Raw genomic sequence first — 24,593 nt, forward strand, 5'->3', positions numbered from 1 at the left:
TCTATTCTGAACAATTCGTTCTCAACTGTTCGTCTTTCTATGATCCCTTGTAACTAAGATGAGTTTTGTTCCAGTAAGACAATCTATGCAGCCATGGTAAGATATTCTGGTTGGTCTCTTCCTACATGGAAGAAGGGTAAAGGGTCAGGTAGACATTTGTACCTTTGAGACCTCATTTGGGAAATTTTAAGCTGCAGATGTTTAGAAGTAACTTTTAAGAAGGCTTACTTTGAGTCTATTAGATCCACAAAGCTAACTCAGTTGATAAGTAAGTACTTGAAAAGCCATCACCTTTGGACTTAGCTATAAAGGCTTCAAAATATGATCAAATTTAAAATGAAAAAGACAAAATAGTCATTGACAGAAAAATTGCAAATGTGAGCAATCCACCAAACAATATAAGTTTTTTTCCACTATACACAGAAATTTAGAGAAATATGATCAATAACATTTTTAGGAACAATAAGGGTTCATTGTTACAAATAGGCAACCAAGGATATATGCCTGTATAAAGACTGCATCATTAACTACTTAAACTTAGAGGATACTACATGCTTTAGCAGCAGGTCTACCCAAATGACAACAATACAGAGATTCACATGGCTCTTGCACAAGGATCATATAAAAATTTGTGAAGCATTCCTTAGTTTTCATTTTTCAGATGCAAGAAATAAAAAACAGTTATTAAAAAGTTGATTACAAAAATTCAAGGGTAACAACATATATAATTCATAGAATTAAAGGTTAGTTTGACATCAGTGTTTACATCTTCACCTTAGAAAGGCCTTTACATAGCATAATCTTTACAAACTTGAAATTAGATAACATTGTCATCTTATCCCAAAGAAATAAAATACTATAAGGACCTAGGAAAAAAAGGAATCTTAATTTTTTTCTATATGGAATGCAATTTAAATGGACACATTTAGTAATTAACCTATATATTATAAAACATGTAGAATTCAAAATATTATATCTAGGAGAGAAGGAAATAGATTATGGACATTATACAAACATAGATATACTTTTTTCAGAAAAGCACCAGGAATACCTTTAGTTTCTATAGTATTCATTTCCACAGATAAGTTAAAATTATTCCTGATTTTAAAAAATCACAAACTCTGCAGAAAACATTATAGATGTATATGAACAACTCTTGAATATATTTTGATATCAGTGTCAGGCAATTCACTTGGAAGAATAACATGGAATCCATGACTTTTTAAAGTAAGATATTGTTGTTACTTTGCATTGTGTAAATATTTTTAGGGACATGAAGGATGAACTGGCATTTTTGAAATTTAAGAAACTTAACCAGAATTCCGGGAAGATAGCGGAGGGGAAGCTGGAGTCTAAATAAGCTCTCGCATAGAAAGAAGTTTTAGTGTTTCTATTAACAGTCCTAAGCCAGAGAATCACACCAAGTGTGCCATCACAGGACAGAGTCAGGCCAGAGGGGAAAATCCAGGCAAGGAGACACATCTGTGCTCTTGCCAGCAGCCGCCGCGGCAACGGCAGCAGTGGTGGCGGCGATCGCAGGCATCATACCTAAGCCACAGAGAATCCAGCACGAAGGAGCCAGATGAAGTGGGTGAGCGGATTCTACTCAACATCAGCAAGAACCGATAAGGAACGGAAATCTTTATCCTGCAGTTTGCAGACCAGAGACGACCCAGGAACCAAGACTCAGTGTGAGTAGAAGCCCAATGTCCTCACTCCTTCTCAGGGAGCAGAGGAGAGAAGGCCCCCCTCCCCACCCAGTACCAGAGATCTCCATCTTGGATACCGACAAAGACCGGGGGAGCTGCCAGCTCCAACTCAGTCCTTTGAAAAAACCAGTCATTTAGCAGGTCACAAGAACTTAACGGCGGCGTGACCTGTCAGACTCAGCTCCACCCAAGGAAAAGTCACCCAGCTCAGGCGCCAGCCCTAAGAGTGGCTTTCTTCACTGGGTAATCAGAGCCAGAGGCTGCCCCTCCCTCTAGCCGCCTTGACAATCAATTGAAATTCAGTAAACAGAAATCCTGAGAATGGCTCCAGGCTGGGCTCTGTGAGTTTTTCACAAACTAGCACCCAGGAAAAGCTACTGTTTGTTGAAAGGCCTCAACTCTACCCAGAACCTAGCCTCATTACTGCATCCCCCTCTTTTGTGATTCTCAAAGCAGATCTGCCTCTTATTGAACTAGCCTGGGAGGAGGATCGCAAAATCATGAGTAAAGCAGAGCATTTTTCTGCCTGTTCGAACAAACTGACATAAGAAACCAACCAAGCCACAGGACCACAAGCAGACCAGAGACTCCAACAATAGGCTGGTTACGGACACAAGGGAGATACAGGATTTTCCCCACCCCCTCCCCAAAAAATCAAAGAACTTTTCTTCTTCTTCTTCTTCTTCTTCTTCTTCTTCTTCTTCTTCTTCTTCTTCTTCTTCTTCTTCTTCTTCTTCTTCTTCTTCTTCTTCTTCTTCTTCTTCTTCTTCTTCTTCTTTTTCTCCTTCTTCTCCTCTTTCTCCTCCTTCTCCTCCTTCTCCTCCTTCTCCTCCTCCTTCTCCTCCTTCTCCTCCTTCTCCTCCTTCTCCTCCTTCTCCTCCTTCTCCTCCTTCTCCTCCTTCTCCTCCTTCTCCTCCTTCTCCTCCTTCTCCTCCTCCTTCTTCTCCTTCTTCTCCTTCTTCTCCTTCTTCTCCTTCTTCTCCTTCTTCTCCTTCTTCTCCTTCTTCTCCTTCTTCTCCTTCTTCTCCTTCTTCTCCTTCTTCTTCTTCTTCTTCTTCTTCTTCTTCTTCTTCTTCTTCTTCTTCTTCTTCTTCTTCTTCTTCTTCTTCTTCTTCTTCTTCTCCTTCTTCTCCTTCTTCTCCTTCTCCTTCTTCTCCTTCTCCTTCTCCTTCTCCTCCATCTCCTTCTCCTTCTTCCTTCTTCTCCTTCTTCTCCTTCTTCTCCTCCTTCTTCTCCTTCTCCTTCTTCTTCTTCTTCTTCTTCTTCTTCTTCTTCTTCTTCTTCTTCTTCTTCTTCTTCTTCTTCTTCTTCTTCTTCTTCTTCTTCTCCTCCTCCTCCTCCTCCTCCTCCTCCTCCTCCTCCTCCTCCTCCTCCTCCTCCTCCTCCTCCTCCTCCTTCTTCTTCTTCTTCTTCTTTTTTCTTCTTCTTCTTCTTCTTCTTCTTCTTCTTCTTCTTCTTCTTCTTCTTCTTCTTCTTCTTCTTCTTCTTCTTCTTCTTCTTCTTCTTCTTCTTCTTCTTCTTCTTCTTCTTCTTCTTCTTCTTTTCTTCTTCTTCTTCTTTTGGTACTTTATATAAAATTTTTTGCTTTTCTAAAACTTATTTTAATCTTTAATTTTTGGCTTTTTTGAAGAAAAATTGTTTTCAAGTAACTTTTCTTTCCTCTTATAATTTTTACTTTAGGGATACATGAGTGTGCGTTTTTCTTTATTTGTTTTCTTTTTCTTTTTGTCTTTTTAATTATCTTTTTGGTTTTTGTTTAGCTCTACTGAACTTCTGATCTTTTTTTCTTCCTTTCTTATCCTTTTCACCTTTTCCTCTCTTTCTTTCCTCTTTATGTGACTTTACTCTTGTCCTGCACATCCTCAGATAAACCCGTAGTTGACAATTAGACCATATCCCGCATTGTGTACACACTTACTCTACAAATTTATTACACAATTCAAAACATCTGAGACTTAAACTCCTTAATAGAAGTACTACCTCTTTATACCTATATAATATTTTAAGCATTTTTATTTTTAAGTTTTTCACATCTCCTTTATATCCCTTCCATTCTCTCACTATATTCACGTTCTTCTCTAAATAGATTGTTTTCGTATCTTCATAATATTTTTAATTCTTACTTTTCTATTTTTTCGGGTCTCTTTTCTCTTTTCTTTTCCCTTTCCTTTTCTTCTTTTTTTCTCTCTGTACTTTCATCCTACCCAACCAATTTCCTGCATTGAGATTAGGACTTATTTAACTCTCCCTGTGCCTCCCCATATCAATCTATTCCTATTTTTTACCCACATCTCTCCCTAATCCTAATAATTTCTGGTTTTCCAAATTCTTTGTGGTTAGTAGCCAATTAACATATAGTCGTTTGATGTCGAATAGATGTATCTGTTGAACTAGATTGTATCTGTAGACTATAAACTGTGCAAATTCAGACTTTGGTTGATGCTTGCCTTAAGAGACTGTTCTAGCACAAAACTGGTGCTATTTTCATCTCAAATGGTCAGAGTAAGCCTGAAAAACACAAGAAAAATGGCAAATCTGGGTATCTCAATTCCCAATCTTGATAATCAGGGGACAGAACAGATAATGAATAATCCAGAGGAGAGTTCCTAAATAGCTCTACAAACACTGCTGGCAAACATAATAAATGAAAAGACTGAAAACATACAAAGAACTCTGTATGAGCGTGATAGAGAGAGAAAGAGGGCAATCCAAAAGTTTATACAGGAATATCATGAGCGTGAGGAAGCCACCCTAAAACTGATACAGGATTTGCTTGAACAGCTTGAGAATACTCAAAGAGAAAGGCAGGAATAGCATGAGCAGGCTGAGAACACTCAAAGAGAACTACAGTAATCCCACAAATGGGAGGAAGCTAATCAAAGAGTAATACAGGAATTGAGAGAGCAGGAAGAGAATACACAAAGATCACTAAAAGCATTCATGGAATCCATTAACAAAGAGCTGAAGGAAGTCAGAAAAACCACAAAGGGAATGCTGAATGAAACCCAACAGAAGGAATGGGAGTCCAATCAACTAAGTAATTTGAGAATAAACACTAAACACCAAATTAAGGAAGTAAAGAAGTTCATATAAGATCTAAAAAAAAGCTTCAACAAAGAATTTGAAGACATCAAAGCTGACCAATTTGAAGGAAAAGAGATAAAAAACAAAGTAGAAAGTCTTGACAGCAGGTTAGACCTTGCAGAAGATCGAATCTCAAGGATTGAAAAGAACATAGATATTATAAAGAGCATACAACCATCCAAGACAGGAACAAGAAATACGATAGATCTATCTAACACTTGGAAGACACCATAAGAAGGCCTAATCTAAGGATAAGGTGTATAGAGGAGCACCTACAAACAGAAGTTAATGGTCTAGGAAATTTGTTTAACAGGATCCTAGCAGAAAACTTCCCAAACATACAAAAAGATAGGCCTATTCAGATACAAGAAGCTTTTAGATCCCCAAATAGACCAGACCAGAAGAGGACATTCCACTGTCACATTATAATCGACACAGGATCAATTCAGACCAAGGAAAAGATCCTTAAAGTTGTAAAGGAGAAAAGAGTAATCTCCTATAAAGGGAAACCAATTAGAATCACCTCAGATTTCTCAGCAGACACAGTCAAAGCTAGTAGAGCATGGAATGATGTATGCCATGTCCTAAAAACAAACAACTATCAACCAAGGATACTTTACCCAGCTAAACTGTCCTTCATAACTGAAGGCCAAAGAAAAACCTTCCATAGCAAAGAAAAATTGAAACAATACATCTCCACCAAACCAGCCGTACAAAAGATTCTGAAAGATGTCCTACACATAGAAAACCAACAAGAGCACAATAAAGGCCAAGAAACTGCATCCAAACTGAGAATCCTAGAACCACAGGAAGAACCCAGTTTTCGCAGCCACCAAGAAGTTGGATAACATGGCAGGAACTCCCAAATACCTCTCAGTCCTTTCTCTTAACGTTAAAGGACTTAACTGTCCAATTAAGGCCATAGACTGGCTAGTTGGATTAAAAAACAAGACCCTTCTAGCTGCTGCTTTCAGGAGTCACATCTTGCCCATAAAAACAAACACATTTTCAAGTTTAAAAGCTGAAACAAAATTTACCAATCAAATGGCCCCCATAAAGTCAGAATAGATAAAGAAGTTCGCTACATACTAATTAAGGTATCTATACTTTTGGAGGATATTACTATTTTAAATTTCTATTCGCCAAACAATGGAGCACCCAAATTTATCCAAGAAACACTACTTTCCCTCAAAACCCACATAGATCCAAAACTATAAATTGTTGGGGATTTTAACACACGACTCTCCCCACTAGATAGATCAACTAGGCAACAACTCAACAGAAAACCGCAGATCTAAACAGCTGTATAGATCAACTAGAATGAACAGACCTCTACCGAACATTTCACCCCGCAGCATCAGAATACATGTTTTTCACAGCAGCACAAGGAAAATTTTCTAAAATAGACCACATTTTAGGCCACAAAGCAAACTTGTCTAAATTCAAAAACATTGAAGTTATACCTTGTATTCTCTCTGACCACCAGGGAATAAAATTAGAACTCAACCCCAAAAGCCACCAAAGAATGTCCGGTATCACATGGAGGCTGAACAACACACTGCTGAATCACGAGCGTGTCATGGAAGAGATTAGAAAGGATATTCAAATATTCATGCTATTCAACAAAAATCAACACACAAATTACCAGTTCTTCTGGGACACAGCTAAGGCAAGTTTATAGCTCTGAGCTCCTACATCAATAAATTGGAGAGATCTGAAACCAACAAATTAATGACACATCTAAACCTCCTTGAAAAAGAGCAGAAACATAAACCCCAATCCTGTAGATGGAAAGAAATAATTGAAATTAAATCAGAATTAAATGAATTAGAATCCAAAAAAAAAACTATAGACAGAATCAACAAAAAAAGAGTTGGTTCTTCAAAAAATTACACAAAATTGACAGACCCTTAGCAAATCTTATCAGAAAAAGAAGAGAACACACATAACAAATAAACTCATAGATGAGAATGGAAACATCAACACGGAAAAAACCAAGAATCAGAACATTATAAGGGTATACTTCTCAAAACTTTATGCTAATAAGTTTGAGGACTTCACAGAAATGGACCTTTTCCTAGCAAATATTGACATGCCAAAACTAAACCAAGATGAGTTAAACCAGCTTAACAGGCCCATATCAAACATTGAAATAGAAACTGCAATAAGAGACCTTTCAGCTAAGAAAATTCCCGGACCAGATGTTTTTACAGGGGAATTTTACAAGGGCTTCAAAGCAGAGCTCACACCAATACTCCTCCAACTCTTCATTGAAATTGAAAGAGAAAGTTCACTACGGAACACATTCTATGAAGTCATCATAACCCTCATCCCAAAACCAGGCAGGGACTCATCAAAGAAAGAGAACTATAGACCCATTTCTTTGATGAACCTTAATGCAAAACTTCTCAACAAAATTTTGGCCAATCAATTTCAACAATTCATCCAAAAAATCATACACCACGATCAAACAGTATTCATTTCAGGGAGGCAAAGCAGGTTCAATATATGCAAATCAATCAATATTATTCTTCACTTCAACAGGAGCAATGATAAGAACCCCATGTTTATCTCAATAGATGCAGAAAAAGCATTCGACAAGATCCAACACCCTTTTATGATGAAGGTTTTGGAAAAATGAGGAATTCATGGAACATTCCTCCATACAACAAAGGCTGTATATGAAAACCTAAACCCAGCATTATACTTCATGTTGAAAAATTGAAGCCATTTCCTCTTAACTCAGGAACAAGACAAGGATGTCCATTCTCTCCACTTCTCTTCAATCTAGTATTAGAATGCCTAGCTACAACAATAAGACAAGATGCAGACATAAATGGGATTCAAATAGGGAAAGAAGAAATAAAATTCTCCCTCTTTTCAGTTGTCATTATCTTGTATTTAAAGAATCCCATAGACTCCACTCCCACATTACTCAAGGTGATTCAAAACTTTGGCAAAATAGCCGGGTATAAAATTAACTCTAAAAAATCAATGGCTTTTCTGTATGCCAACAATGAGAAAAGTGGGGCTGATTTTAGGAAAGCAACTCCATTTGTAATAGCCCCCAAAAAATAAAATACCTAGGAATTAACTTATCCATAGAAGTGAAGGGCCTCTATGATTAAAACTTTAAAAAACTTGAAAAAGGAAATCAAATCAGAGCTTAGAAAATAGAAAAAACTCCCATGCTCATGGGTTGGAAAAATTAACATCATGAAAATGGCAATACTTCCCAAGGCTATCTACAAATTCAATGAGATACTTATCAAAATGCCAACCTCAATCTTCAAGTAAATAGAAGAGAAAATCCAAAAATTCATATGGAACAATAAGAGACCTCGAATAGCAAACACGATCCTCAACGGAAAGAACACTGCTGGAGGAATATCAATACCAAATTTTAAACTCTATTATAAAGCCATAGTAATCAAAACAGCTTGGTACTGGGAAAAGAACAGACCTCAGGACCAATGGATTAGAATTGAAAACCCAGAAATGAACCTACAGACCTATAGCCACGTAATCTTTGATAAGGGAGCTAAAACAATAGAATGGAACAAAGACAGCCTCTTCAGTAAATGGTGCTGGCAAATTTGGTTAACTACTTGTAGAAAAATTAAATTAGATCCTTATATTTCACCCTGCACCAGAATCAACTCCAAATGGATCAAAGACCTCGGAGTCAAAGCAGATTCTATGAAAACATTACAGAATGGAATAAGAGAAACCCTAGGTCTCCTTGGCGCAGGCTGAAACTTTCTTAATTGAGACCGGGAAACACAACAATGAAAGAAAGCTTGGAAAAATGGGATTGCATTAAATTGCAAAGCTTCTGCAAGGCAAAGGACATAGCTAGCAAGATCAATAGAAAGCCCTCGGATTGGGAGAATATCTTCACTAGCCATACAACGGGCAAGGGTCTCATATCTAAAATATACTTGGAACTAAAAAAATTAAATCCCCCAACAACGAATCCTCAAAGAAACAACTGCCCAATAAATAAGTGGGCTAATGACTTAAAGAGAAACTTCCCTGAAGAAGAAAGCAAGATGGCCAATAGACACATGAAGATATGCTCAACCTCCCTAGCCATAAAAGAAATGCAAATCAAATCAACATTGGGATACCACCTCACTCCAGTTAGCATGGCAAAAATCAAGAACTCTAATTACAACCGATGCTGGAGGGGAAGTGGACAGAAGGGAACCTTACTGCATTTTTGATGGGAATATAAATTTGTTCAACCACTTTGGAAATCAGTAAAGAGGTTCCTCAAAAGAATTTACATAGAATTCCCCTTTGACCTAGCAATCCCACTTTTGGGCATTTAACCAAATGCTTACAAACAAGACCACACTTAAGCTACCATCACAACTGTGTTTATTGCAGCATTGTTTATTTACCCTAGCTAAGAAATGGAACCAACCCAGATGCCCCTCAGTAGATGAATGGATCAAAAAAATGTAGTATAAATACACAGTGGAATTATATGCCTCCATCAGAAAGAATGACATTGTCCCATTTGTTAGGAAATGGAAAGACTTGGAAAAAATTATATTAAGTGAAGTAATTGATGCCCAAAGTATCATAGGTCTCATGATTTCTCTTAATTGCAATATCTAGTATATGTATGAGTCAAGCAGAAAAGTTCAGATAAGGTGATCTTAGGAAAATGAACCCTAAGATATATATTTTAAATGTTATTTTTTTTCTTTTATGCATTTGTTTCTAACGCAATTATAAGATTATTTCTTTGTTGCTTTGTATGTCACTCCCCCATAATCCCTGCTTTTACTGTATTTGATGTCGGTATAATTTGTGGAGGGGATGGGGAAAAACAAATCGTTTAAATAAAGAGACAGTTGGACCTATTGCAACAATGAGAAGTACAAGTTTTCATGTCGAAAACGAACATTACATCTTGCGGGGGGAGGGTTGGGTGAGGGAGAGGGAGGATGGGTAGGGATGGGAAGTGTAAACAAAGGAGGAGGCTACAATGATTGATAAGAAATGTACTCACTATCTTGCCTATGTAATTGTAACCCCTCTGTACAGTATTTTCACAACAAAAATTAAAAAAAAAGAACAAGAGGAGAGATTCAATATCAAGAAATACAATCACATAAACAGGTAGCGACAGTAGAATTCCTAATGTTATTCCTGTATACTCCTGTGTACTCAGTTTTTTGGGTAGTATTTTTTTTGTTTTTCTGTGATTTTTTTGGTTGGTCGTGGGGCTTTAACTCTGGGCCCAGGCTCTGATCCTCAGCTTTTCAGCTTAAAGGGAGCGCTCTACCACTTGATCTACAGTGCCACTTCAGGTTTTCTGGTGGTTTATTGGAGGTTGGATTGTCACGATCTTTCCTGCCCAGCCTGGCTTTGAACATTGATCCTCAGATCTCAGCCTCCTGAGTAGCTAGGATTATACATGTGTGAAGAGCTTAAGTAACTCCGTTTTAATATGAAGCCCCTTGAGTTGTGCTGCCCTCAGAGTAACCCCCAAAGAGAGCTGTGCTGCCAAAGAGAAAAACAGTTCTCAGAAAAACCGCAGGTTACCACCAACCTTGCCCACCCTTCAGGAACAGAACAGTTGCCCAGGTATTCCAGCAGAAAAGGGAAGTGTGATCAGGGAGGACTTAAACCCCCTAACTTGTGAAATTACTTGTGTGGAAACCCCCTGAGCTTGTGAGCTTGCTTGTGTGGAAACCCCCTACAGTTGTGTGTTTAATCCTATAAAAGCTGTGCTAATTTTGAGCTTGGGGCCTCTTAGCATCACTGATTATCCAGTGTGTGGGAGACTAAGCTCAAGCTTGCAATAAGGACTCATTGATGTTTGCATTGATCATGGTCTCTGGTGGTCTGAGAGGGGGGCATCCGAAATCTTGGCACTTCACTGTGAGCCAGCAGCGCCTGCCTTGGTGGTATTGTTTTTAAATAAATCAAATAATTTATTTCCACATTTTGATGGACTAAGATATAGTTTTCAACTTATGGTGATTAGTTCAAATAACATTCTCATATAGATACTATTGAAAAATCAATGATACGTTAAGATTATGGTCTTCAATACAGCTGTGAACACATGACACAATTTACATAATAGCACTTACATGCGTGCAGTTGTCTTAAAGGCCACAGGTGGTAGAGCAAGGAGGTAAAATTTATTTTTATTTCTGCATGAAACAATTTGTAACTTTATACCAACAAACTGAATTTGAGTCTTTCCTTATTTGCAAGCTAAGGTGGAAATGTAAGGACTCTTCACTTTTCCTTTTTCCTGCTCTAGAAGTCAACAGTATTTCTGGTAAATTACATTCATTTACAGATGAGAAATGTAAGGCCAACAGTCAATATAGTGAGTAAATAATGATACTAGATTTTGTGTCTGATCTCTTCACTCTGTGTGCTTACAAAGAGAGTAATTTCATGATGGAGGGGACAAATATGAAAAGACTATGGGGAAAAACCATAGTTTTAAATGGTTGTTTTAGGACTAGGTGACCAGTGATGAGTATTTGAAATAGGCTGGTGTTAGGGGCATATAAAGGAGTACATAGAAATCATATTAGTGACAGAACTGAGAACATCTTGATCATTCATCTTATCTAATGGCGAGAGTAGAAGGATAAGAAGAAATCTGAAATGCTTCCACATCTCTGGCTGGCAACTGTATTAGTGATATTCTCTTGATAAGGACTACAGGTAAAAAAGATGGATTTAGAGGTAAAAATTCTGATAGTTCTAAAATTTATGTTAAACAGATGCAAAGATAGGTCTGTTTAGACATCATCAATATATCCATGACCATTAATGTGAAAGAGAATAATAAAATCGGGGTCATTATTGGAGGGAAGAGGAAAAGGAAAGTTCTGACACAAGTGTGAGCAAAGTGCGCACCAGTGTGGAGAAGACTGGAAGAAAGATAAATAAGGAAACAAAAAAGTAATAAACACAGATTTACAGAAGGAAAGAATTTTCAGGAAGATGTTGTAGGAAATATATTATCTGGATTTGAAAACTAAAGGGACATAGACAAGTTCAATAAAAACAGTGTTTTGGTGAAAGTCATATTAATAAAATTTTGAGATATGAATGTGAAGCCATAAAATTGTGGATCCATGAATTCAACAGATCCTGTTGATTTTAAATGTTGGGAAAAATGCTTTTATCCTAACCTTAGAAGAATTATACAGATATAACTGTCATGAACTTTACTTAGAGGTATTCTGTGAATATTTTTGAAGATTTGTTTAGCCAAGAGACTATAGATTGAATTACAGCAAAAACAAGCCTAATGTTTCCTACAGTTCCAATCAGTGACCAATGAATCTATATCAGGTTGGAATTTTATTGAAATATCTTTAGATATGTTTGTATATTTTATCACCTACTCATTATAAATGTAGGACAAGTAACACTAGGTATTAGGTTGAATATAGAGCTTTATGGATGTGACTGAAGACTCCTCGAATTGATTCTTCTTTAGAATAGAAAATGCCTCAATAGGCATTAACACATCATAACTGCCACATATTCTTTTTAAGTGTAGTTCTTTTTAGGGATATCTCCATGCTGAAATAACTCTATCAATCAACCTGCCACAAATTCTTATATGTAGGAAGTGCTCTAATAAACTTCAAGCTTTTATTGAATGGAAGAATTCAGACATTACCCTCACCACTTGGATTAAATGATTAAGAAGATAACATATTGTGTTTAATGCCTTTCTTTCATTTTCTCATACATATTGTGAAGTAGTGAAGGATTCTGATGTAACAATAATACAGTGGGGACTTGTATTAACACAACATCTAGTTTTAATTCAGATACTTAACTAATTAGCTCCAAATTTTGTGCATATTTATATTTCTCCTGGGAAAACTAATGAGCTCCAAGGAAATGTCCCTAAGGATATTCTTTCAATTCTAATATCACTATTTGTCTCAAAATGCAATAAATTCTACACACTCTAATGTGGACATAGGGTAAAATTGAGGAACTTTTCTCCTCAGAAAGTGAGTACTACCCCATTGCTTAACATGGACAAGGTACCTTAATACATAGACTGGGCATGTGCAAAGGATAAGTGAAATTGAACAATTTTCTTAGCAGTTTTTACAGATAAAATGGAAATAGAGCAACTATGAATTCAAAAGGAATGTGCAAAGAAGACAAAGGCCCAGAGTAGAATGTGCCAAGAATTGCTGAAGTATAATTTATTAATGATGACGAGTTTCTTACTATCTCTGTTCCCACGTATGTAATATTCTCAAGCTTTTGGGGGGAAATTTCACTTGAGGGCTTTCTAATATTAAAAATTATCACTTGATTCTAGTCTTACTCAGGACATATTTTCTAACTTTTCTACACAATCTGAGAATTGTTTCATATGTGTGTTTGAACATATAAGTGCCTATGTGTGTATGTGCATGTTTGTATGTATATATGTATGCAAAAATCTCAAACTCTTATTCAGCAATCTTGCTCATAAATAGTACTCCATCATTTTAGCCATTCTTCCAATGCATCTTTTGGCTGGTTAATTATACATAGTGTCTCAAAGACTGTTCTGCCCAGGCTGGATGCAAACTGAATTTCCCAGACTCCTTTAAATTCTTAGGTTTTATTTCTCCAGGAGAATCAACTTTTGAACTGCAAACATTTTTGTGAGTGTAAAATCTAAGCTGTAGCCCAGATTTTTAAATCGAGTTCATATAAAGATAGATAAAAATACACACTACATATGCTGAGTGTACACTGTTAGAAATGTAATCGTAAGCAGGGTGCCAGTGGCTCATGCCTATTATCTTAGCTAATCAGGAGGCTGAGATCTGAGGATTGCATTTCAAATCCAGCATGAGTAGGCAAGTTTCTGAGGCACTTATCTCTAATTAACCACCAGGAAAGTGGAAGTGGTGCTGTGGCTCAAGAGGTAGAGCACAAGCTTTGAGCTGAAGGGTAGAGGGACAGTGCCCAGGCACAGAGTTCAGGCCCCACTACCAACAAAAATAAAACGAAAAAAAGGAAAAGAAATGTGATCTTAGCCACCACTTCATTGCTAGTATAATTCCTGCTCTGTCAACATGGCCTATTTTCCAGTTAAGTCCATGCTCTTATATCTGACTTGCTTGGAACTGGAATTATTCTTCCATTCTCCTTTTTACAAATTTGAATGATTAGCTACCCTTATTTAGAGCTAGTAGAAGAAATACAGTGGTATCATTCTTCACGTTCCACTTAGGAGTAATGCTTTCTCTATATCACTCCCATAAGTCTACATACTGGCCATGGCTTTATTGCTTCCAAGTTGTCTTATTTGCAGAGTCTTCTATAGTGTATTGAACAATTATACTTAAACACAGAATTTCTCTTTCTCCTATTTTTATTATTTCACCTGCTTTTAACTTATGTAAACTTGGGTAATAATGCACAACACAAACACTGACTAAAAATGTTTCTGAGAACCTTCTTCCCAGAGCAATTAGGAAATTTGAACTTCATACACTCCAGGATAATGTTTTTTTCTCATGTTTTTTATTGTGAAAATAGTGGACAAATTGGTTAGAGTTACATAAGTAATTTAATGAGTACATTATCTAATGAGCATTGTTACCTCCTCTTTTGTTTTTACCCTGCCATCCCTTTTCTCCCCACCACCCCAATTCTCTCCTCCCATCCCCAAGATGTAAAGTTCGTTTTCAACATAGTGTCTTGTTCTTCTCATTTTAACAACCGGTCATACTGTATACTTCTTTCAGCATTTTATTTCCCTTCCTCTCCCCACATTAGAAATATGTATATGCAAGATGCAGGTCACTGACATCAAATACAGTGGAAAAGGGTTATAGCATTGACGAAGAAAATAGAAGAGAAACAAAAATATCACATAATACATGTTAGATACATTAAAAACAATAGTAAGAAAGAAAAAAACAAGATGTTTCCCTATTTGGGGGTTCATTTCATTTAACAGCATCTTATATGGCGATATGTACATGGATAATGTTTTATAAGCCATGTAAATTCCATGTTTTCTCGTTACTAAGTTGTCTCTGAAACACGTGTTACCTCATGTCCAAAGATGTCTTTGCGCTATTTCAATGAAGCCAGAAAACACTCATTTTAAGGAACTTTTACTAGAAGTAGAAACTGAATTCAGGAGAGAAATTGAACATAGAGAAATGACAAAGTTCAAGTTAATTTGTGCTCTCATTTTTACTGTACAAGAAAATAATCCAAGGCTTGAAGGAAACTCTGTCTCTGACTTTTTCGAGTGTGCTCTTAACTCATAAAACTTTTCTGTAAACTTCTACTTGAGAGTATTACAAAGAAAAAACAAATATGCTATTTGAAAGCCAGCATAGAAAAAAAGAAATGACATTGTTTTACAGTGTTCTACTTCAAAGACACAAAGACATGGAGTTTTAAAATATCTTATGAATGGATACTTAACTCCTGAGATGATTCTCTTGTTGCAAAAGTCAGATATCCATTCCTTCATTCTGGTCCTGAGTTCACTACAGCAATAAGGATTCCAAAAAGCAGGATCCAGTGAGTATGATCAGCCAAAGGAGCCTCTTTTCAAACCTGTGCTTTAAGGATGGTCCCAAAGAAATATGTGGTTTTTTTTTTTGTTTGCTTGTTTGCTTATTTAGTTTGTGCCGCTTCTTGGGCTTGAACTCAGAGGCTGGACCCTGTCCTTGAACAGGTGTCTTTCCTGCCCACATGCCCCCAAAGCTAGTACACTACTGCTTGAGCCAAAACTCCATTTCTGGCTTTTTAGTGTTTAATTAGAGATACGAATTTGACATATGCTCCTACCTGGGTTGGCTTTGTGATATTTTTAAATCCAAGTTACATACACTGTATGGACTTCTCTTTTAAACCAATAAATATAAGGTGAAGTTTATTATAAAGCTAATATTTGACAATTTTTAAAAGAATAGAACATGTCCAGCAAAGAAGCCATAACTTAAATAACTCAGCAAAAGTAGGTGCACTGAATCATATTGGAAAATACTTTCTGCTTGTGAAGATTACTATTGACTTCGTCAATCCTTTTGGGGAAAATTAAAGTCAAATTTGTCCTTTTTCTGTTAGTATTGGTGCTTGAACTGTGACCCTGGGCACTGTCCCTCAGCTCTTCAGCTCAAGTTGAGTGCTCTCCCAGTTTAGTTATAGCACCACTTCCGGATTTCTGGTGTCTAATTGAAGATAAATGTCTCATGGACTTTCCTGACCAGGCTAGGTTTGAAATACAATCTTCTGGTCTTAACCTCCTAAGATTACAGGGGTGAACCACCAGCACCCGGCACATATTTGCATTTATATGCACTTAATGACACTGTACACAAATAATGGAAATTTGAATAAAATGATGACATTGCAGCTTTTCAGAAAATGTGAGATAGCAATAAATATGTCATCATTTTCCATGTTGTTATATTAATGACTCATGTGCTATTGGAGTCTTACTCTAGCATCCTCTGATGTCTGTGTCAGTGGATTTAGTATAAATAATTGCTAGTAGAGAAATAGAGAAAGACTGAGATTTTTTGAAAACAAAGGAGATCAGATATGAAAGAACAACATAGAATGAGATACAACTTATCACACAGAGATTAAGAACTAGCTTAAGCGATTTAGAATGCTAAAGGCAATCAGGAATAAGCCTAGTTGATAAATAGCTCTTCAATAACCAAATATGGTTCCGTAGAAGAGTTTCTGGCATAATTTAGTAATTATCATTCATTTCTTCCTTCTGGATTTATTCCTTCACTTCTATAACAAATATGTATTAGCTGGCGCCTTTTTGGTGCCACAACTGACGAAAAAGATTTCCAAATCTCACTTAGACTACCCTTCTCATTGTGATTAGCAGTGACCGCTCAAAAGCCTGGCATCTTTGAATTTCCAAGATTAATCTTCACCTGATATCTAAGCACATTCCTGACTTTAATTTCCATGACCTACTAACAAAACGATTTTTTCCCCTCAAAACAATCTTCTAAGATAGGTAAAGTACATGAATTAAGAACTATTGTTAGGTCATAGTTGGAAGGAGCAATTATATATTCCAAGTGTAGGTTCTTTATTTGTCATTTATTAGCTAAATGAATTTTTGCCAGTCCTGAGGCTTGAACTCAGGGCCAGGGAACTCTTCCTGATATTTTTTTGCTTAAGGCTAGCACTCTACCACTTGAGGCACAGCACAATTACTTTTTCTGGTTATGTGGTATTGAGTAATTGAACCCAGGGTTTCATGCATGCTAAGCAATCACTGTACCATGAAGCCACATTCCCAGGACCCTAAATGACTTTCTTAAGATGGCATTACTTTTTCATTCCATTACTAAGTATTATAATTTAGGCAAGATGGTAGAAATCGAAATGGAAAACAACACTAAGTCCTTTAAGGCTGACATTCCTATCACATCACTAAGGAAGTACAAGGCTAAGTCCTGCAGGACTCATAGAGCTGTTGCATGTGACATTATCATGTAAAAAACCATGAACAGGCATCTATGACATCCATAACATTCTGCTTCCACTTTCAAGTTCAAGAGCCAAAAACTAAGCCTTTTTATTGATTGGGTTGTTTCCTAGGAAGAAAGAGGATGTGGAAGGTGATGTTGGAAAAATATTCATATTGGCTCCCAGTCCACATTTTTTGCATTTTAAAAAAGTGCTACAGATGAACTCCCACATCTGCTTGACTATGCTGTCTGTAGAAGATGTGGATAAATGAAGACATTTATTCTTGTGGATAGTCACATATATTAACAAAATCCAGTTCTGGAAAAAAGTTACTAGTATAAATATTGTATATAAAATCGTTTCATGTCCTAGTAGAACAAGATGTAGTATTGAAATGATTTCTCCAGATTTCTTTGAGATTTTATGTTGTCTCAGTATTAAAATGTTCTCTAATTCCAGTAATATATAAGCACTAAAGACATGATTTGAAGATCTTAATAGTTTTAGAAACAAAGGTACATAATAGTATCCTTCCTGCAGAGACATGTGATGGCAAGTATGACTGATTGTATTATAGTTGTCTTCTTTTTCCTCTTCATCTCAAGTGTTGCATATCTTGACATATTAGTCTGTCCTGCATCAGCTTCCTGTAGGTGAGATTTGCCTCTACTCTGCAATGTCAAGATGGGTCATGTGACCCATTTCAGCTTACAAAAGTGAACCAGAAATGGCCAAAGGCTATTTTTAGGGGAAGATTTCTATCCCATTGTCTGTGTCTAAGAGCTAACTTCTTTCCCCTTAGCTATAAAAATAGCATATTTCCAGAGGGGATTTTCTTTCAACTTATATACTGGAAGAATATAGCATGTGAAATTGAGGCAAAACTCAAACACAGCCAGAATTAAGCTAATATTAGAATATTATATTGATATCACTTACTTACCATTCTTGTCTACCTTTATGATAGTTGATAAAGCACATCAGAATTTAAGAAATACTAAAAAATACTAAACAGTTAACACTTCCTGTTTGGTGCTATTACATATTTTTAATAAATAAACATTCTCTATGTGATTACTTGAGGGGTTGACTTTTTCTATAAATGTGTTTAATCACTCTATCTATCCACAATCATTATTATACCGAACTTGTGATTGAGATGAGGAAGAAAAAAAATCTAGATTTCTCACTTCTCTTTTCCCCTTCTCCTTTTTCTATTGAGAATTCTCATCCTTTCTGCAAATTCTCCTATTAATAAAGGAACAATGAGACATTGTGGATATCATACAAAAGGTTTCAAAGCCAGAATTTTATTCTTTCAGAAATAGATGAAGAAAATCAGAGTGGCTCAAGGAAGAAGAAAAACATGAAAACATTATTTTCCCCCTTTCTGGCTTCAACAATAGAGTCTGAATAGGATTCTAAATATCTAATAAACCATTTGCCTTGGCTAATTTTTTAAAAATATAGTGTTCTTTAAATAAATTATAATTTTAAAAATTTTAAAAATTTTAAATAAATAGTAATTTGTTGTTTGCTTTTGGGAGGCATGACAAAAGATTGCATTAACATTGTGTGAGTAGAAAGGATAAATTTTTATCAGAATCTAAACAAAATGAAAAATATATGGTGTTAAGATAAATAACTTTTAGGTACATCTTCGACATGGCACACACACGGGGACATCTTTTTTCTTCTTTTGCTCTCAATAAGCAGTTCATGTAATTCAAATAGATGTGTTTCTTTCAGAAATAGATTAGACATAAAAAAGTTAGAGGAAGAGAACCAGTATTGGTGGTACATTCTTTAAAAATAGTAGTCAAATAACTATTAACCATAATTCCAAAATAACAATCAAATGCTCTTGAAAAGAGAATATTGTAAGCAGAATATACAAAAAGTGATAATGCCAGAACTGTTTCAGCAGCTGCTCTCTGACATTTAAGATTTCTAGTACATGACAATGTTTTAATCAGGATTAAATGATTTCAGGAACTAATTTTTTTCTAGTTATACTTCATTGAAGAAATATGTTGTTCAAAATTAATGAAAGGATAGCAGGTTATAGTAGAAATAATGCTTACACACTCATTGTGGTAGGCAGTAAAACATCTTCCCCAAATATCTATAGTCCCGAAATATCTAATCCATCTAATGTAGATCTACATTTTATATGAGTTTGTAAAATAATCACCTTTCATTACCCAAGGAGCATAATTATCAGATGGGAAGTATACTCAAAAGTCCCAGGTGTAGTTCAAAGGGACATGCTTAAGTAAGAACCATCAGAAAGATGTAAAGATGCTACATTAGAAGATAAAGGAAAAGACAACAATCCAGATTCTGAAGTTTCTGGAAAGAGGAAGAGGAAGTAAATGCCTTTTCCACTAGAATCATCTGAAAAATATTTTAGCTCTGTAGGTGGCTTAATTTTAATCTAGTGAGACTTCTTTTAGATTTCTGTCCTTCAGAACTGTAAAATGTTAAATATGGATTATTCAAGCCAATTAACGTGTAGACATATTTTACAGCAGATTTGGTTTAGTAAACTAACTCAACTACAGCCTTTTCCTGATGCAGCTACAAGAATACCACATATCCTAGTGTCTGAGAATAAGAAAAAATTGCCACCAGCTTTGTACACATGTATGATGAGCATACTACTAAGGACCTTGCATTAATGGAGTCTTCAAATTCTAAATAATATTTAAATAAGAAGCTCCCTATCTTCATTTTCACATTTGGGGATCACTAAGTACCAAAGTTATGTAGAAGGTTAGGGTAAGAATGTAGAAATGAAATCTGTCTCCTAATATTATAAAGATAGTTTATGTTATTTTGATTTACAGTTTCTAAGGTAATAAAAAAATAAAACGGAAACAGTAACTCAATTTTCTATCCTTCCTAACTTTCCAACAGAAATTAGAGAATACAGTAAAGATACAGCAATCCCAGGACGGTATAGCATGTTATAGGATCACTAGATGGGTCCCCTGGAACACTGGGAAACAAAATCTACATCTAAATATTGTGATATTGCTAGAAAATAGTTTATACTATGCTAAGTCTTTAATAATTGAACATAGAGAAATGACAAAGTTTAAGTTAATTTGTGCTCTCGTTTTTACTGTACATGAAAAGAATCTAAGGCTTGAAGGAAACTCTGTCCCTGAATTTTTCAAGTGTGTTCTTCACTCATATAAAACTAGTCTGTAAACTTCTAGTTGAGAGTATTACAAAAGGAAACAATATGCCATTTGAAGGCCAACATATATGAAAAGGAAATAACGTTGTTTTTTTTTTCTTTTCTTTTTTAATTTTTATTGTGAGAATACCGTATAGAGGAGTTACAATTACATGGGCAAGATAACGAGTACATTTCCTATCAAGAATTGTTGCCTCCTCTTTGTTTCCCCTTCCCATCCCTTCCCATACTCCCTCCCCTCCCCCCACCTGGTCCTCCCCCCCCCACACCAAATTTGAAATTTTCTTTTTTTTACATAACGACTTGTACATCTCATTGTTGCAATGGGTCCACCTCTATCCCTAGTTAAATGATTTACTTTTGCCCTTCCCTTCCACAAATTATACCAATATCCAATACACTGAAAGCAGTGGTTATACTGTGGCAGAGAGACATACAAAGCAACAAAGAAATCATCTTAGAAATATGTTAGAAACAATTGCATGAAAGGAAAAAAATGGAATACTTATCTTGGGGTTCATTCCCCTAACATCAAGAAAATGTGGTATATATACACAATGGAATTCTATGCCTCCATCAGAAAGAAGTGCATTTGTTAGGAAATGGAAAGTATTGGAAAAAAATTATATTAATTGAAGTAAGCCATGCCCAAAGAAACATAGGTCCCATGGTTTCCCTTATTTGCAACAACTAGTATATGTCTGAGTCAAGCTGAAAATGTCAGATAAGTTGATGTTAGGGGAATAACGTTGTTTTAAAAGTTTTCTTCAGCAAAGAAACAAAGACATGGAGCTTTAAAAGTGCCTTATTCATAGATATTTCACTCCTGACATGATTCTCTTGTTGAAGGAGTCAGTTATCAATTCCTTTAATCTGCTCCTGAGTTCTCCATAGCTACAGGGATTCCAAAAAGCAAGATCCAATGAGTATGATCAGCAAAAGGAGCCTCTTTTCAAACCAATGCTTTAAGGATGGTCCCAAAGAAATATGTGGGGTTTTTTATTGTTTGCTTGTTTGGTTTGTGCTGGTTCTGGGGCTTGAACTCAGAGGCTAGACCCTGTCCCTGAACAGGTGTCTTTCCTGCCCACCTACCCTCAAAGGTAGTACTCTACTGCATGAGCCAAAACTCCATTTCTGGCTTTTTTGGTGTTTAATTAGAGATAAGAATTTGACAGATGCTCCTACCTGGGTTGGCTTTGTGATATTTTTAAATCCAAGTTACATACACTGTATGAACTTCTCTTTTGAACTAAGAAATATAAGGTGAAGTTTATTATAAAGCTAATATTTGACAATTTTTGAAAGAAGAGAATATGTCCAGCAAAGAAGCCATAACTTAAATAACTCAGCAAATGTAGGTGCACTGAATCATATTGGATAATACTTTCTGCTTGTGAAGATTATTATTGACTTCGTCAATCCTTTTGGGGAAAATTAAAGTCATATTTGTCCTTTTTCTGTTGGTATTGGTGCTTGAACTGTGACCCTGGGCACTGTCCCTCAGCTCTTCAGCTCAAGTTGAGTGCTCTCCCAGTTTAGTTACAGCACCACTTCCGGATTTCTGGTGTCTAATTGAAGATAAATGTCTCATGGACTTTCCTGACCAGGCTTGGTTTGAAATACAATCTTCTGGTCTTAACCTCCTGAGTAGCTAAGATTATAGGATTGAACCACCAGCACCCGACTCATATTGGCATTTATGTGCATTTAATGACACTGTACACAAATAATGGTAATTTGAATCAAATTATGACATTGCAGCTTTTCAGAAAATTTGAGGTAGCAATAAATATGTCATCCTTTTTCATGTTGTTATATTATGAGTCATGAGCTATGGGACTCTTACATTAGCATCCTCTGCTGTCTCCTTATGTGGACTTAGTATCTGAAATTGTTCTTTGAGAAATAGAGAAAGACTGAGATTTTTAGAAAGCAAAGGAGATTAGGTATGAAAGAGCAGCATAGAAGAATAAACAACTTACCACACAGAGATTAAGAACTGGCATAAGTGATTAGATTGCAACGGCAATGAGGAATAAGCCTAGTTAATAACTAGTTGTTCAATAACCAAAAATGGTTCTCTAGAACAGTTTGTGGTATATCTTAGTTATTATTATCATTTATTCCTTCCATCTGGAGTTATTCCGTCTCTTCTGTCAAAACGATTAATGAACCTCTGCCTTTTTGGTAGCATGACTTACCAAAAAGTTTTCCAAATCTCACTTAGACTACCCTTCTCATTGTGATTGGCAGTGACTACTCAAAAACCTGGCATCTTTGAATTTCCTGGATTAATCTTTACTTGATATCTAAGCTCATTCCAAGTATTAATTGTTATGACCTATTAAAAAAACGTGTTTTTTTTGTTCAACACAGTATTGTAATATAGGTAAAGTCCATGCATGATTTAAGGATTATTGTTAGGTACCAGTTGGAAGGAGCAATTATATATTCCAATTATGGGTTTTTATTTTGCATTTACTAGTTAAATGACTCTATGGCAGACCTGGGACTTGAAATCAGGGCTAAAAAACTTTTCCTGAGCTCTTTTTTTTATTTAATCAAAGCTAGCACTTTACCACTTGAGACAAAGCACCCCTTCCAGTGTTTCTTTTTCTGGTTATGTGGTACTGAGGAATTGAACCCAGGTTCATGCATGCTAAGCAATAACTATTACATGAAGCCACATTCCCAGAGTCCTAAATGACATTCTTTTTTTAATATTAATAAGTTTTTTTGTGAAAATACATTACAGAGGGGTTACAATTACATGAGCATGGTGATGAATACATTTCTTATCAAGCATTGTTGCCTCCCCCTTTGTTTCTCCTTACCATCCCTGCCCACCGATCGCTCCTCGGCCCCCCACCCTGCCAAAGTTGTAAAGTTTGTTTTTCGACATAACGTCTTGTTGCAATGGGACTGTCTTAAGATGGCATTACTTTTTCATTCCGTTAATATGTATTATAATTTAGGACAGGTGGTATAAAAGGAATTGGAAAAGAATACTAAGTCCAGTAAGGCTGACATACCTAAAGATTGTGAAATAGCTAGGAAATAGTATACATTATGCTGTCTTTAATATTTTAGGTTTGATTACACAAAAACTTTCTTTTCTTAGGAAATGACCCTTTATTAATACTCAATATTTGTAGCATATAACCCAGAAACAAACAATGCTTCTAAATGTAAACAAGCATGATACTAATAGTAACCAAGCCTACTTCCATCGCTATAGCAGATGAATAAGAATGATTTTGGGGAATAGTTAACAGTCTTAAACTTTTTCATACCTTTCCTCTTCTCCAAAATGAGACGCCCTAGTCAAGATATGATAAACATTAATAAAGGATTTTTATATTTTTTCTTGTTCACACCAAAGCAAATATACTTTCCTCTTTGCAAGCCTGACTTTGAAAGAATCAGGCCCTCAAAATTATTTTATTTTATTTTATTTTATTTGAGAACATACTGTACAGAGGGGTTACAATTACATGGGCAGGATAATGCATACATTTCTTACCAAGCATTGCAGCCTCCTCCTTTGTTTACCCTTCACCTCCCTTCCCAGTCTTTCATGCATGTGTTTCTAACGCATTTATAAGATTATTTCTTTGTTGCTTTGTATGTCCCTCCCCCACAGTGTAACCCCCGCTTTCACTATATTTGATGTCAGCATAACATGTGGAGGAGATGGGGACAAACAAGTCGTTTAAGGATTCAGGTGGAACTGTTGCAACAATGAGAAGTACAAAATGTCATGTCAAAATTATTTTATAGATAAAACTTTACTGTTTTGGCTTAGATGTTTTCCTGCCTTTGGTTGTTGATTTCGATTATTTTGGCAAATACAGAGAAAAACAAGTTAAATCCATTATGCTTATGTTGGATTGTTCAAAGTCAAGCTGTGTCTTCAACAAAGTTTTCTGTTCCCCTTTCCACTGATAATAAAAGTTTAATTATTGCTCTTTAAATGCAACAAAAACATGATACTTTAACGTATATTCTCATTGAAATCAGTGAAAACGGGAGTGTTTGTGATTGCTTTTTTAATTGTTTTCAAGTATTTTCTTTGGCTATATTCATTATTACTTTTGTTCCTGTCTTCTAATCAA

General features: G+C 35.9%; 1 pseudogene; it reads left to right on the forward strand.

The window, feature by feature from the left end:
- Positions 1-551: 551 nt before the first annotated feature.
- LOC138824168 (U6 spliceosomal RNA) lies at positions 552-651 on the forward strand (annotated as a pseudogene).
- The last annotated feature ends 23,942 nt before the right edge of the window (positions 652-24,593 follow it).

Source organism: Dipodomys merriami, unplaced genomic scaffold, assembly GCF_024711535.1.
Source record: "Dipodomys merriami isolate MVZ:Mamm:240054 unplaced genomic scaffold, mDipMer1.0.p SCAF_1276, whole genome shotgun sequence".
Taxonomy (NCBI): domain Eukaryota; kingdom Metazoa; phylum Chordata; class Mammalia; order Rodentia; family Heteromyidae; genus Dipodomys; species Dipodomys merriami.